At 36.3% G+C, this 15,923-nt stretch overlaps 1 protein-coding gene across 1 annotated transcript in view; it reads left to right on the top strand.

Moving 5' to 3' along the window:
- Positions 1-15,923, top strand: part of tnmd (tenomodulin) — a 444,267-nt gene that overhangs the window by 306,495 nt on the left and 121,849 nt on the right. The window lies entirely within an intron of this gene.

Below are 15,923 nucleotides of genomic sequence, written 5' to 3'. Positions count from 1 at the left end.
TTATTTCAGTTATTACTTTGTTTTAATCATTTTAGTGGTTGCGGCACATCATTGTTGTCCAGGTTGGTGTGGGGGCACATATGCTGGTGGGTGCTGATGTTAATTGTCGATTGCCAGACAGCAGCTGGGCAATAATCAGGAGGGACTGGCTGAGCACAAACAGATGCGCTAAAGGGACTAGGTTAGTGCATATAGGGGACAGAGAACAAAAATAGAAGGAAAGTAAAAAAGAAATCCATTGCTGGTTGTGAAAGGTAAAGCATGATGAAGATAAGTTGGGTAGCATCCAGACTGCTGATTAGTTTGAGAAGAGCAGGATGGAGGGCTGAAGGAGCTCTGAGAGGTGGATCTGCTCTCAGCAGCTGATGAGCTCAGATGAGGAACTGTGGAGAGGGAGAGAGAGGCTACGGGAGCTGGAGAAGGGATGGGGTCCCAATTTGGTGGCATCCAGTAGAGGGTAAAGGGCCTTATAGTAAAGTGCGGTCCATGGCTGGTTGGCAAGTCGTATCTTCGGGTGGGGCATGGCAGTGTGGTGAGAGAAGTTTCAGAGAGAGATGCAGAAGTGAGCAACCCTGCACTTCATGCAGGCACTGGAGAACTAATGGCTAGGAAGAGGGGGGTACTGCATTGGGCTCTGAGGAAGCAGAGGCTGACACACAGAGAAAGTTTGCATGCTTGCAACAAGCTGACTGCAGCTTAGATTTTGTATTTGAGCAGGAGGGCCCTAGTTTCAAAACTCCACACTTTTTAGTTAAGAATGGCATCTCATATCGGGAGAATTGGTTGAACGAACTGTTGGTGGTCCTAAGCGGTCACAGAAAGACGGTGTTGCAAATTGCCCACACACGTCTTGGGGGTCATCTATTGACTGAATATGGGCAGAGATGTGGAGCAGTTTTGTAGGACTTGCCCTGACTGTCAAGTTGTTTCTTCTCATATATCTGCCAAGGTTCCCCTTTCACTAATGCTTATTTTGGATGTCCCTTTCAGGATAGTTGGGTTAAAAATTGTCGGTCCACTTCTCAAGAGTAAGAATGGATATCAGTATATGCTTGTGTTGGTTGATTACACAACAAAATATCCCAAGGTGTCCGCTTTGTGGACGGCTGATGAGCAGGTTGTAGCAAAGGGTCTGTCTGAGGTTTTCACTAGTATTGGCATTGCATGAGGGATTTTAATTGATCAAGGTACTCCCTTTACTTCCTGCATCATGAAACTGCTAGTGAGAACCTTGCAATTAAACAATTGAGCACTGCTGTTTGTTATCCTCAGACGAATAGCCTGACTGAATGATTTAACAAGATTTTAAAGCAGAATGATTAGTTAAGCGTGTGGCTCATGACAACCCAAAATCCTGGGGCACAGTGTTTACCTTTGGCATTTTCACTGTTTGTGAATCTCCTCATGCATCTACTGGCTGAACTGTTATTTGGGAGGTGACAACAACAGTTGTTGGATCATTTTCATGAAGAATAGATAGGGCTTCACGCAGAAACTCATGGGGTGAGATTTGTCGATTGGGTTGTTTCACTCCAGGAACAAATTTTTAAATTGTCCTCTATTGCTGGGGAGCATCAGCAGTGCAAACAGGAGACACAAAAACATAATTTTCAAAAGAAAAGTAAACTGCGCTATTTCATAAAAGACTATCAGGTACTTGTTTTGTCTGTCTTACCTACATATGTTTCTGGTGAAATGACTAGGTCCTATGGTAGCAGAGAAAACAAATGGGTTCTGTAAACAGTAAGGTTAGGATTCCTGGCCAGAGAAAGCCTGTTGAAATCATATGTGTTAATCTTTTGAAGCATTGACATGATCCTAATGCCGCTGAAGTCTCTCAGACTGAGGTTGGTATTGGTGATGATTTGACGGACACTCAGAAGGCTGAGTTACTGTCACTGGTTGGAAGGAAATCTAATGTGTTTTTTTCCTTACCTGGCCGGACTGAAATTACTGAACACAAGATTGTGACTGACCCTAATGTTAAGGTACAGATACACCCGTATAGTATACTGGAAGCAAAGAGGACTGTAGTAATTGATGAGTTGAAGCACATTCTTAGATTGGGTGTGATTCATGAAAGTCAAAGCAAACGGCGCAGTTCAGTTGTTCTGGTGCTAAAACTGGATGGCTCCATTCTGTTTTGTATAGATTTTAGACAATTGCTTAAGATTTCCAAGTTTGATGCATACCCAATGCCATGTATTGATGGGAAAGCCTTGTATATTTGCATCCTAGATTACATGAAGGGGTACTGGCAGGTACCTCGGGTTCTCGAAAGAGTCAAATTGTGACTCAAGATCTTCATTTTCTGTTTCACTAACATTCTATAAAATTTCCAGGACTTCTTCAACTGTAACTATTTTTTTTTTTTAAGATGAAAAAATTTATCCAGTACACATTTTAGTCTTATTTCACATCAAACAAACAATTCCCATGTAGTTTCACAGAGGTTTGTGCATAACAGTGTGAGAAAATGCCTAAAGATAAGCTGTCACATAATCAATATCTTTCTTGCCTTTTATGCATGGATAGGACATATAGTACAAGTGACCCATCATAGACTATTTTGAATTACAGAAAAGGTCTGAAACTCAGATATCCAATTGTAAGGATTTTTTGACAGTATGTGGCATGACATAGGTGGGATCTTTGATAAAAGCAGATTCACTCAGCTGTGATGTACTGCTCACCCCAGTATATACGTGTGCAGATTGCAAATTTTAATAATAAAACCATTGTTGCTTTTCAGTTGTGGGTTTATTGCAATTTACAGAAACGACTTTGAAGTATGGTGGTGATTCACCTTGCATAAATGTTTAAACTGCATAAATGTCAATACAAATGGAGGTGTTTTAAAAATGTTGACATATATGTTGTGTCCACTAGGGGATGTAGAAGAGCTCCAAATCTTTGACATATCTTCATACACACCAGTCATGGCTTTAAAGCAACTCTTTTATTATATAACTAAAAGACTCCAAAATAGACAGATTGTTACAGACTCAATATAATAACAAAACAATACACAATGTCATCTCTTTCTTTCAATTCCTCCACTCCTCCCAGGCACGCTTTGTCCCCATCCTATCAAATCTAAATCACCTGAATATGACTGAGTGGCTGCTTTTATGTCAGAAATGGTAGAGTATTTCCTGTGTAAGCATATTCCAGTTCAAGTAGATCTGCTTTAAAGTAAGAAAACCAACAGGGCTACCCTCCAGGACTACAAGTCCCATGCAGCCTTGCAAGTATCCAAAACGGAGCTACACCAGAGGAACACTGCCATCTTGCATATGGGAGAAACAACTATCTTTCTGAGGCAGCCTCTCTTTGTCAATTTACTACTCCTGCCACCATATTAAGTGCCCATCCAGGCTGGGACACCAATCCACCACCTCACTGAGCCTCCTGGCTAGTCAAGGGAATACCATGCAAGCCACAAGGGGTGTATGTCCATCTCTTATATTGTCGTTATATGCCAGGCTCAAGGCTGTGTGAAGGAGTGCTACCCTTCTTCCTCAATCTAATCTTCCATCTGCTTGCACTGTCCATTATCATGGTCTCCCAGCCGGGCAAGGCAACACCTGCCACCTCAGCCAGGATGTATTGTATGTAGTAATAATAGGCCTGTAATGTACAAGGCAGGCCTAACTCAAGTTAAAATTAAAGTCAGAGTTTAAAAGCAGAGATCGCAGTAATAATTCTTAGAGTGCAAGATTTTCACCTGCATGGTGGTGCAGTCTGTAATCAATCAGCGATCATGACATCAATTCGGCCTTATTAAGACCTTCTTAGGTTGGCATGAGTTTTACACACAGGGGAGAAACCATCAGAGCCAAAAAATTCATGACTGGTTCCAGGAATATTTGGAAAAATTTTAATTGAAACAAGACAGAAGCCAGTTTTAGATTAGGTCCATCTGGTTCCTAGTGCTACTACCATTATTTGCACCTCCTTTTTCATTGTATTTATATTTATTCATCATAGCTCCCATCAGGGATATTTAACATGAACATGGACACAGCCATAAGACTAAATTGATAAATAAAAGTCGCTTGAATAACCATAAGCTCACTGAAAAAAACCTAATATGAAATCTGCCTTGGAGGTATGATTTTTATGATTTAAAAAAATCTAAAAGTTTTAAAGGCTCACTGCTAAGTGAAAGAGAAGCCATGGTTGTGTTTTGGTGGGTGTGTGGATGTGTGACAGAGGTGGGAGGAGAGAAGAGATGTTTTGCTGCAGGAATGAAGACCTGCCCATTTTCCTAATGATGATTCAGTTGTGTAATTAAATTTTGTAATAAACATTCTGTTCTTGATATTTGAGTATCTATTGCCATTAATGATGTGATGTGACAAGAGTGGTCTTCCATCTATCCATCAGTTCACCAGTTTTCTATTTTTATATAGTTTTCTATTGATTTTGTAAAATCAAATTACAGGAAATAGCAGACTATTAAAGCAAGGAGGCAATCAGTATTAAATTAAATACATTTTTATTTTAAATCTTTCCCAATACACATGCCTTGCCCAAACTGGAGAGATATGTGATCAAATAAACTAACATAAAGATGATGCTGAAAGATATTGAGACAACATAAAGGTTAGCAGGGGGCCAGCAGAAAAAAGGAAGGATGATACCAGCTATTTTCTGTCTGCCATAGTCTGCACATTCAATGGAAACGCAGATCATATCCACGTTCCTTTATTTAATTTAGTTATTAGATGATTTATATCTAATAGTAAAAAACCACAGAGGGAGGTGTAAACAAGGCTTATTCTTATAAGAGGCTGAGCGGTGTGGGCAATAACCCGAAACCTTGTATGTGACACCATCATTCAGTCAGCAGCAGCTAAATATCTGTCAAGAAGGTCAGCCTAATGGCTTTTGAGGTCTCTATTAGGCAGCTTTAGGAAAATCTGTCATCATTGTCATCACTGCCTTTAATGCATGATTTACATGTTAATTGCATTTCAGAAGCATTAAGATTAAATGCACTGTGGAAAAGGCAAGGACCTTGTTGAAAAGGTATTATATATTGGACAGTGAGAAAAATGAATACAAAAGAATCAGTTGTTCTTATCTATGGAAATTTAACCTAAAAAAAATATATATTCATAAGTGTGCATAATGTAATTTAACAAGGGTATTACAGAAATTATGTTGCACTATATATAAAAAAAACAACAGATGTCCAAGTGCACTGCAAAACATACATATGCAAAAAAAAGACAAAAAACTTTAAATGGGAATTGTTTTGTTTGTATTTAGCAAAAAAATCTGTCAAAGTGTCAAATTTAATTGATTTTATTTTTTGTAGTATGTTACAATCAAAAATTATATGATGAATTACAAAAATGTGTTTCTAATTTTTGAAAAATGTTCAAAATGGCCATTTTGTAGAATGTACTACATGCTAAAACACGAAGGTCTGTGTGTCGAGTCCCACAGATCGATCTTACTGATAGGTTTAGCTTTGATGTGATTGGTTAGTTTGGGTTTGGTGACATGAAGAAAGAGGAAGTGTGAGACTCACAAAGAGGAGTAAAGGCACACACTGAGAGAGTCGCCTTCAAAGACGGAAATATACAACCAGACAAGAGGCGAGAAAGAAGCCTCGAAAGTAATGACAGCGTCTGAGAATCAGGCTTTACAGGAACACATTCAAGAAAGAAAGCACTGGTGAAGAGAAGTTCAGACGCACGCAAGTACAGGGGAATGGTGCTGAAAGTACAGTAGGGTAAGAGATAGCAAATATTTTTAAACCAATTTGACAGGTACCATGGCAAGTAGATAGTAAAACATATATTAAACTTATAGTTAAGATTTTTTTTAAACTCATAGCACTTTCATTAAAGTCCATAGAAACGCACTGCATACTGCAAGAACATCAATGCACTTACTGTACCAAGGACTTAAAGAGGGTGCAATTTTATTCTTCGTACATCATTTTTTATTAACTTTTTAATTATTATATTTGCAAACTGTTGCATGTCACACACACACATAGGGAATCTGTTGAAAAATAATTTTTTACTGAAGTAATACATGGTATGTGTAAATGTTGGTCCCTCATCATTAATGAAATAAAAGTGGGTCAGGATTTTAAATGAATGGCTCCTTAATCCTGTTTTGTGCAACAACTCTGGTCTCTGGCAATGGACTGCAATAAAAAGTATTTTGTCTTTGGTACTGATTTTTTTTTTTAATAAATATTGTCTGCACTAGTAACCTCACAAGGGAAACTATTGACCTTTTTGGCCCATTTATTACACTGATAAGAACTGAAAACGCTCATTCTGTTGTTGATAAGAAACTGACTAGTTGAAGAAAATGTAGTCTTAATCTTTCAACATAAATTTTGCATCTGGCTTGCAAAGGTTTGCTAATTACGTAAAAGTGGAATTCTTTTGAGGTAATTTCTAAAGTGGGATACAACCAAAACAAGTGGTCTTTCTATTGTTCTGTATGAAGAAAAAATGAGTCATATGGTTGTTAGATATTTCTCTATTATTATTATTATTATTATTATTATGGGTATCTGACTTGGAATTGGTTTCTGGTAGCTGAACCAGATTAAACAGGTTTGATAATGCAGTATGATTATTACTTTTTTTCCTTTTGGGGATGGTCTAATACACATTTGCCATATTAATTAAAATAATAAACATTACGGCCTTTATCTAGTTTGGCCAATATTGTGTGCAGAATACTCAGGCAATCCTTAGCTTGTAAATACATTGCCATGGCTGTTCTGGAAGGTCTACATGTGATTTAATATGTGATAACTACTGTAATAACAAAATGTTTTGATTGCAGGACGTGCCTACATTAAAATACTATTCAGTGAAATCACAAGTGCAAATGAATGTAATTTTGGAAAGTTTTGCAGAAGTTGAACATTCCACAGTTTTTGTTCTCTCTCTCAAAAACATACTTTTCTTTAATATGTTGCATTTTAAAAAATGTTTACGGCTGAGTTACAGTTAGTCCTTAAAATTTCAATAATTCATGAAGTGTTACTGTATATTCTAACCAGAACAATCAAAATTAATTTTTTTTTGGTTTATTCTTGTTGTCAACTCTAGATGAGAAAATCACTGGACACGGGTGTAATATTTGGGGTGCCAAGCTGGCCACAAATCCATTTCACGAGCCTCATTACCACCAAAAACAACCTGCAGGACACAAAACAAAAACAAAATCGTGCTCCTCACATGTGTCACAAGCTACATCTTCAGAGAGCCCTGTCTCCTCTGCTGTCTCTGGTACATAAGACACCAGTCACACTCACGTTGTGAACTGGAGGCTGACCCATAGTAATAAATAGCTGATTCTCCTCAAAACAGACTTTGCTGGCCAGTAGGCCTTCCTAGGCTTTATCTCCACACTAGAGGCCAGCTTCTTAGCCTATCAGGCCTACAGTGGAAAAGCTCAATATTTTTAACAAAAACATTCCACTAGAGGGAAGAACCATCTAAAAAAATTCCTGTGTGTAAAAGGCAGATAAATAAACTTTAAATAAAACATAATAATTATTAACAAAATAAGAAAAATGCAAGAACAAGCAAAAGAGCAAAAATGAGGCAAAAGACGTTGCCAGAAGACAAAAAGTCCCAAAACCCAAGTCCAATATCTGTAATCCTTAAACAGAAGCAGTAGTTAGCCAAACCAGAAAATACAAAGAAAAAGGGAAAAAACAAAAGCAAACTACTGAATGCTCTTTTATTCCCCCGCAATAAAACTAGGTAAAAGTAGGCATCTTGTGAGGACATGGTGGCCGAGCCTCTTTTGGCTTCACCCCAAAATACATGGAACATAAGGACATTTAAAGACATAGTGCACAACTAGAAAAACAATAAGCATGACAAATAATTATTCATAATTAGGAAAACCAACAATAAAACACAAAAATATACATAAATACCAAACAGCCTCAACTTCCAGGTTATATCAGCCCTTTCACGGAAAGGGCAGGCCAAGGCGTTGTGTACTGCCAGCGGTTCCATATTGTTGAGGTAAGAAGAGACATGGTTTGTGAAAGCAACCCGTCCTCTGTGCCGATGGTATTACTTGGCTTATCTGAGCATTCAGGATGGTCTCCAAGAATGCATGCTTGAGATTGGTTACATGCTTGGCCCTTTTAGTGTATAATCATTAAATAGCAGAAAATGAACAGCTTAAAACTACTAATAACCTCACTAGGTAACTATTGGCCTATTTGTATTACACTGATAAGAAATGAAAACTCTCATTTTATTGTTGATAAGAAACAGACTGCTTGAAGAAAATGTAGCCTTAACATAAAATTTGCATCTGCCTTGCAAAAGTCTGCTAATTATGTTTCATTTTTGCCTTTGTTTCTCTTGCCAAGTGGTTTTGGGCTTAGCTGAATTGTACAGATAGATAGATAGATAGATAGATAGATAGATAGATAGATAGATAGATAGATAGATAGATAGATAGATAGATAGATAGATAGATAGATAGATAGATAGATAGATAGATAGATAATAAACGTTTTACAGAAGCTCAAGAAATATTATAACAAATAATAATAATTTCTAACTTAAAGATAAAAGAGCAGTCACAGTAACAGAGCCCCAGTAGCATTTCTTGACACACTTATGAAAAATAGGCTCAAAGAACTCAGTGCTAGTGTGCCACAGAGAGGATGTGCAGAATTGTTCATAATGGCCATCAGTTTTATCTGCATTCTCTTCTCCACTACTACCTCCAGCAGGTCGTGAGAAGCCCCCGTAACTGAGCCTGCCTTTTTAATTAGTTTCTTGATTTGGCAGGCCTCTCTTGAAGTGATTTTAGCAGCCCAGCACACTACAGTATAGAAACTTGCAGAGGCCACCACAGAGTTATAGAACATTAATGGGATGGCACTACCCACTTTCTTATATAGTTCCACTGTCTATACACTTCTGTGGTAAATTCAACATTTTAATTAATTTCTATTAAGTGTGAAATATGTTCAAATCATTACAAAATTCTGCAAAGTCCTCAATTATATATGTAGCAAAATAAGCAATTACACCTTTGTTAATTTTCAGTTTACATTAATATATAGTATATTATCACTTATTTCAATGTTTCTAGACTACATAATGCATAATGCAACATTAATTTACAGAAGGTATGAAAATAGTGAAAACAAAATATAACAAAATGTTTTTCTAACAATATACTCTCAATTCAGGCCATACACTACAATGTAAATGTGAAATGCAGTATGAAGCAAAGCAATGTACTTTCAAAAACTCTGTACTAACATAGGAAGCAAACATTCTAACTTGTCACCCATGTATCCCATGGTGCACAAATTAAAATTTGATGCCTGAGACTGCAGAATTTACTTTGATTACAAAACCCAATATTATAGTCTACACAACTGCTGAAGATTTTACAGTGCTAGAATGTTCTAAAACATTTCAGTGCATTTGTAGTAACAGCACAGAAATTAAAGAGCCTTCAAGTTTTTTCCCCTCACATACAGTAACTCTCACCTTATAATAAAGAACTTCTTTTCTAAAAAGATAAAACCCCCAGGAGTTTTAATAGACTAACATTTCGAAAGTTTATATTGTAAAGCTGTGTAAATTCAGAATGTATGATTAACATTATTCCCATCATCCTCCTATAGCCATTACAGTCAATGAGCATTTATTTTCTTTGTCTTTATTTTACTCCCGCATATCCAAGCAATCTGCTTGAACAAATACTAAGCTGTCTTCTTCAGGTGTCTCATTGGGCACTACCATCTGCCGTAAGTAACTACTTTACATTTCAGAGCTACTGTAATGGAAACCTGATTAATCAAAACCTGTGCACAATGATTCAAGTGTGCACATAAATTATATATATATATATATATATATATATATATATATATATATATATATATATATATATATATATATATATATATATATATGTATGTATATATATATATTATATATATGTATATATATATATTATATATTAAATTATAATTATATGTATCGATTCATCCATCTTCCAAGTCTTACATTTCAATTCCAGGGTTTCTAGAATGCAGAGCCTTTCCAAGCTGCAGTGGGCTTTAGGCAGGAACTAACCCTGATTGAGGCATTAGCCCATCACACTAATACATTACTCAACACTTACTCTAAATTATGCAACTATTCTTTATACAAATATTCAAAGAAATTAACATAATATGTAAAAGAAAAGCATTTAATAATGCAGCCTACTGGCACCCCACACAGAGATGATATCTGCCTCATGTTTAATGTCAATTACTTGAATCCTACTGTAACTATTTTAATTAAAGTATGTTGCATTGTAGTGAATGAAATGGATTTGTTTGATTATTATTTGCAGGTGCTTGTTACAAAATGAGCCAGTTGAGGAAATCGTTTTAAAATGCTGGTTTTGATAAAATCTTTTATATATGTGGCAGCCTTTAGGCATTGTTTAAAATAATTTAGAACAGACCTACTGGTAATAATATATCCATTCATCCATGTTACGTGACAAATATTATGTGGTATAGTATGTGTAGTTTGTGTAGTATGCATAGTTTGTAGTTTGCAATGGTGGCCAGAATCTCATAATTTCATAACAAAAATTTTATTTGAATGGAACCCAAGAGCAAAAGATGTGAAAAATGTCTATGGATATAAGAAACAAAATTCTCACCTATTCTCAGAATGTGCAAAATACATGCTTTTTTGATAAAATATTAAAACTTAATTCCAGAACTCAGCATGAACGATAAACAGAAGAGCCATATTTCCATAATACTGTGCATTTGAATTGAAGATAGGATTCTTGACCAGTGAATGAGGGGAAAAGACAGATCCTGTGAGGCTTTGGCTTTACTGTGTATTTACATGCTGATTCAAATTCTGGAGGTAACTATTTAATAGTATTTTAGCAAAGAAACCATTCACTGCACATTTTGAGTAAAAGACTAGATAACAAACATGTCAATTATATGGCACAAGTAATGTGATTTTTTTAATACATATTTATTTATTTTTCATGGACGTTTTTCACATCATTTGCCCTAGTACAGTAATGGACACCATTGAGTTCAATTATGTCATAAACTTCTTTCTCTTCATTCTGGATGAAAAAATGACATTCAAATATTTTTAAGTCCAAAGAACATGACGTAACTAACTTAAAAAATATATAATTTTTGTGTGAAGTATTCCTTTAAACTTTGAAACTGTATTCTGTAATATAGTATATAATATTTAATATACTTTATAATATTTATATGAGACTTTACATTAGGATGTACCAGACTGTTATTAAATAGACTTTTTTTACTGTTTGTGGGCCCCACATTAGGATGGGCCCTGGTTGACTGACCCTGACCAGCCTGCCAGCCCCCAAATGCCTCCTGCTGGCTCTGCTACTGTATCTGTTAGTAGAAGTTTAAATAAGCGGGCATTCAGACTATTTGCAAAGACCCAGGTCAATGAAGTGAGACATTTTCTTTCACTACTTCAACCTAACTAATACAGGTGCCCTCTTAGTTTCATCAGAAAATGTATAATTTTTATTTTGTGTCTAAGGAGTTTTGGCAATATCCAAAGTATAGTTTTAAATGAATGAATTCCTTTTTAAGGATTACAGATAGATAGATAGATAGATAGATAGATAGATAGATAGATAGATAGATAGATAGATAGATAGATAGATAGATAGATAGATAGATAGATGAACTCGTTGCAGTAGCCTCTATAACAGGGAATTAAAGGAAACTTGCAGTCTGTGTTTCTGAAGTTAAGAAAATGTGCAATTTCAGTATTTAAGCAAATATTTAAGAAGAAAATATTTCATCAACAAGATGAGCTGAAAAATGATTTTCCTGTATGCCCCATCCTTGAGACAATTCTAACCAGGCTGTGGAGAGAGAGATTTAATGATGGTAAGAGTGAATGCAAGGAGCTACAAGCTTCAAGGTGAATAACTCATCAAAGGCGTAAATGAAAGTAAGATGCTGCAGGCCACAAGGTAATGCACTAACATTTTTGACTCAGAATAGATCAGGAAACGGGAAATCTCATGTGAATGGGAGTCAGTAATAAACAAAAGTTAGAGAAAACTACCAAATATACATCTTAGCAAACAGAATAAGGTATAGTTTGTGAAGAGCTAAAGCTGCCAGGCTGAGATTACGTGAAAAGTCTTACATCACGTTTTGAGAAATGTCACATTGTTATGAGTATAGCATACCAGTGAAAGTCAATTGACTGTACAGCTGAATAACAGATACTGCCAAATGATGGAAACAGACATAAATGCATTTCATTGACATTGTCATAGTAAAGCCTAATATGAAACAAGGCTGCAGTTTAGATACTTGTGAATACTGTAAGTATTGAGTTGAACTCACCATTATTGATGGTATTATAAACATGGTCAGATAAACAATTTTTGCACAGGGCACATAGAAACGAAGTGATTTAAAAATTCATGAGGGTAACAATAGAGTTGAAAAATGTAAGAGAAGGGCCCAAAAAATAATATGTTACCCAAGAATAAACCTGGACATCACAGACAATGTGTCAAATTGCCTAACACATTTATTATCGACCTAACAATTCAAGTGACCCACAAAAATGACACCAAGCACCCCCCAGAGATATTATCAAATGTTATCAGTTGGCATTGACCTTTTCACTTGTAACCAAAAAGATTATCTTATAGACACTGATTGCAGCTGCCTGTATACAGAAGTATTCAGTTTGAGTACAATAATAGCTGAGAATGTCATTATGTGTATGAAGTCCATTTTCTTGAGACATGGTGTGACAAAGAAAGTTTTACAGATAAAGGTCCCAAATAATCAAATACAAGTTTCAATAGCTTCTCGGAATTAATCACATTCCTTCTACTTTTTATTTTTCACAATCTAGTGGTCTGGTTGGAAAGTCTGTTTGAATTGTTAAAAAGCTTTACCTGAACTGTGCAAAGGGGATAAAGTAATGTACAAAGACAAGGCAAATTTCAAACAAAGAAAATTTCTGCCATTAAAGAAGTGTAAACAAAGTCATATCGCATACAAATAGAACATGGCACTGTGATGAGTTGAAATAGTCTCTTGAAAGAAACAGCTAGTTCTCAAGAGGGACATTCATATAATGAACAGGACAAGGAAGTTGGAGAAAGATCAAGTGAATATCAGCAAATGTAACTCAAAAAATCTACTTGTTGAAAGAAATGTCTAGGAAGACTAATTGAATCATGTCTGAACATCAATTAGAAAATGATGCATACATATTATTGGGTGCCAGCTATTGTGCAGTACAGTGGGTTGAAGAAAACTGTCAAATATATTGATAGCAATTGAAACATTTTGAATTTGTTAAGAAAGGAAGATAAAATTATTTTTTGACATTGATCTGTGAAACTGAAAGCTGATGGTGATTTTTACATATAAAGGAACCAGTAGTTGCAGTTCGATGCCTAGGACAGAGTCGTTTTAAATCGTGTGTATAAGACAGTGTCAAGTGAATTGCTACTTGCTTCTTTTCACACTCAATAGTAACGACAATACTCATATGTAGTATCAACAAGTTATAGTTGCTTATATCATTACATCTTCCCCATTACGGTAATTCAAACAAGAAACAGTTAAATAGAAAAGATTTTTCTTTAAAACTATTCAAAACCTGTAGTAAAATCTACTACTTATTTAATCAAAGATCAAGCCTTTCTGGTGACTTCCTAGTACACTGGGATCTACACAAAGTGGCTGCTGGCTGCTTTGTCACACCTGCTGTACCACTTTCCAGTGGTGCACTACTCTGTGCAGTTCCTGTCTTTTTTATCAAAGAGCCCATCACAAACTTGCCCATGGTCATTAACTAAGCTTCATGTCTCCTCTGTGCTCCAAAGTTTCCTTCAGTTTCTTCTATATCGCTATATCTTCAACATCACCTTCCTCAGTCAGAACTTTTGTATGATCGTAAAGTTACTTGTTCAAGCACTGCAGTCTTCTTCAACCCTTAAATCCAGACCACATCATTCTTGAACAGTGACTCCAGGGCCAGAGCTGTCCGATCATATAGAGCTTTTTGTATGGCCAATGTAAGTATTATCCTTTGTAACAGCAGTTACTGGGAAGTCTTGTACAAAGTTTGCATCTCATCAAGAGTTCGGCTGGTGACTTCCCACACTCAACTGGAGCTGATCTATAAGCCAACATTGCAAGATAAAGATCAATATTACTGTGTGTTGCTTTTTTCAGCACTTGTAATAATCTGGACAGCTTTCCATTTAAATGAGGATACAGAGGGTTGGAAATTATATAACTCATAACACAATGCAAACTGTTTAAATTCCAGGATACTAAACTGAGGCCAGTTGTCTGACACCATTATCTTTGGAATACCATGTCTGGCAAATATGAAATTCATATGCATGATGATGGTGCTGGTTAACGTGTTGGGCAGGAGCTCTGTTTCATGGTAATTAGAAAAACAATCAATGATGAGCATGTAGTCTTTATTATTAAAATGAAACAGATCTATTTCCACCTTCTACAAAGGAAGGCCCTGCAGGTTCATCATGTATCATCATCATATCTTTTGGTTGTTTATAGTGATATTTCACACATGTACTACACTTACTTATCAACTGATCAATATCAGAATTCTTGTTGGGCCAGAAGAGAACTGTTCTTGCTTGCGTTTTGGGTTTTTCATCAGCTAAGTGCCTCTCATGTATTCTTGCAAGTATTTCACTCCTCATGGAGGTAGATATTACAATCCTTTCTCCTAAAAGAAGCAAACCATCCACAACTGACAGCTCTGCTTGTATAGGATAAAAACTGTTCTCAATGACCTTTGATAGGGCCTGCTCCTTAGATGTCTCCATAGCTGTTTTTGACATGCTGGCAGAACATCATAGTCCATATCTACATGGAGTGAAACATCTTTTTCCAATTCATTCTGAGTTTCAGCTGTCAGAAGTACAGTCCGAGAAATAGCATCTGCTAGAACCATGTGCATTCCAGGAACATAGGTGGGCTCATAAAACACATCTTTGCAGCCTCATCATGAACCACAGTATACTTAGGGACATATCATGTCATTCCTTTTCATAATGGTGAGCAATGATTTATGATCAGTCTCCACAATCACACCTAACAGCCCATAGATATCATTATGAAATATCTCACACTCAAAAGCTAAACCCAGGCACTCCTTCTCTATTTGGGCATACCGGCATTCATCTGATATCATTAAATGGGAGGCATATGCCACTGGGCATCAATATTGCCCCATACTGCTGAAGGAGAACGGCACTTAAGCCATTTTGTGAAACATCAGTAGACCAGTACTTTGCTGGTCTTTCAGGATAGTAAAATATTAATAATGGATCCTCAGCTAGAATGCTTAACAATCCTTCCTGTTCTGCCCAACATCTTGTTAGTTGAGACTGTTATTTGTTGAGCTGTGCTCCCCCTTCATCTTGTTATTTATTAACACACCAGTCAGTCACGTCCCACACTCAGAGTGGTACTATAAAAATCTATGAAACTCGCATAATGCAAGTAGGTCCCATAATAAACATTTGAATACAATACACCCCATGTCTCTCACGTAGGCACCCCTTTATCTCTTGTTTCAGTCACGTCCAAAACGTATCCTTAGGGTATATAAGCCCCTGGGTCTGGTTAGTTGTGGTACGCAGCAATATGAACCTCTGTCTACGCGCTTCTCTTTGTCTTGATTCATCCGTGGGAATCACTCGCCTTGTAAGTGTCTTTTAAAGCTTTATTGTTTAATGTACACTGTCTGATATGTACTGCTTTGTAAATCATTCTTTATTGTCTTTGATTGTACACATATAAATGCCTGTATGTTTCTTTTGTATATATTTCAGTTTACAACGAAGTACGTCCA

Source organism: Polypterus senegalus, chromosome 10 (assembly GCF_016835505.1).
Source record: "Polypterus senegalus isolate Bchr_013 chromosome 10, ASM1683550v1, whole genome shotgun sequence".
Classification (NCBI taxonomy): domain Eukaryota; kingdom Metazoa; phylum Chordata; class Cladistia; order Polypteriformes; family Polypteridae; genus Polypterus; species Polypterus senegalus.
This window is presented reverse-complemented; position numbering and strand designations above follow the sequence as displayed.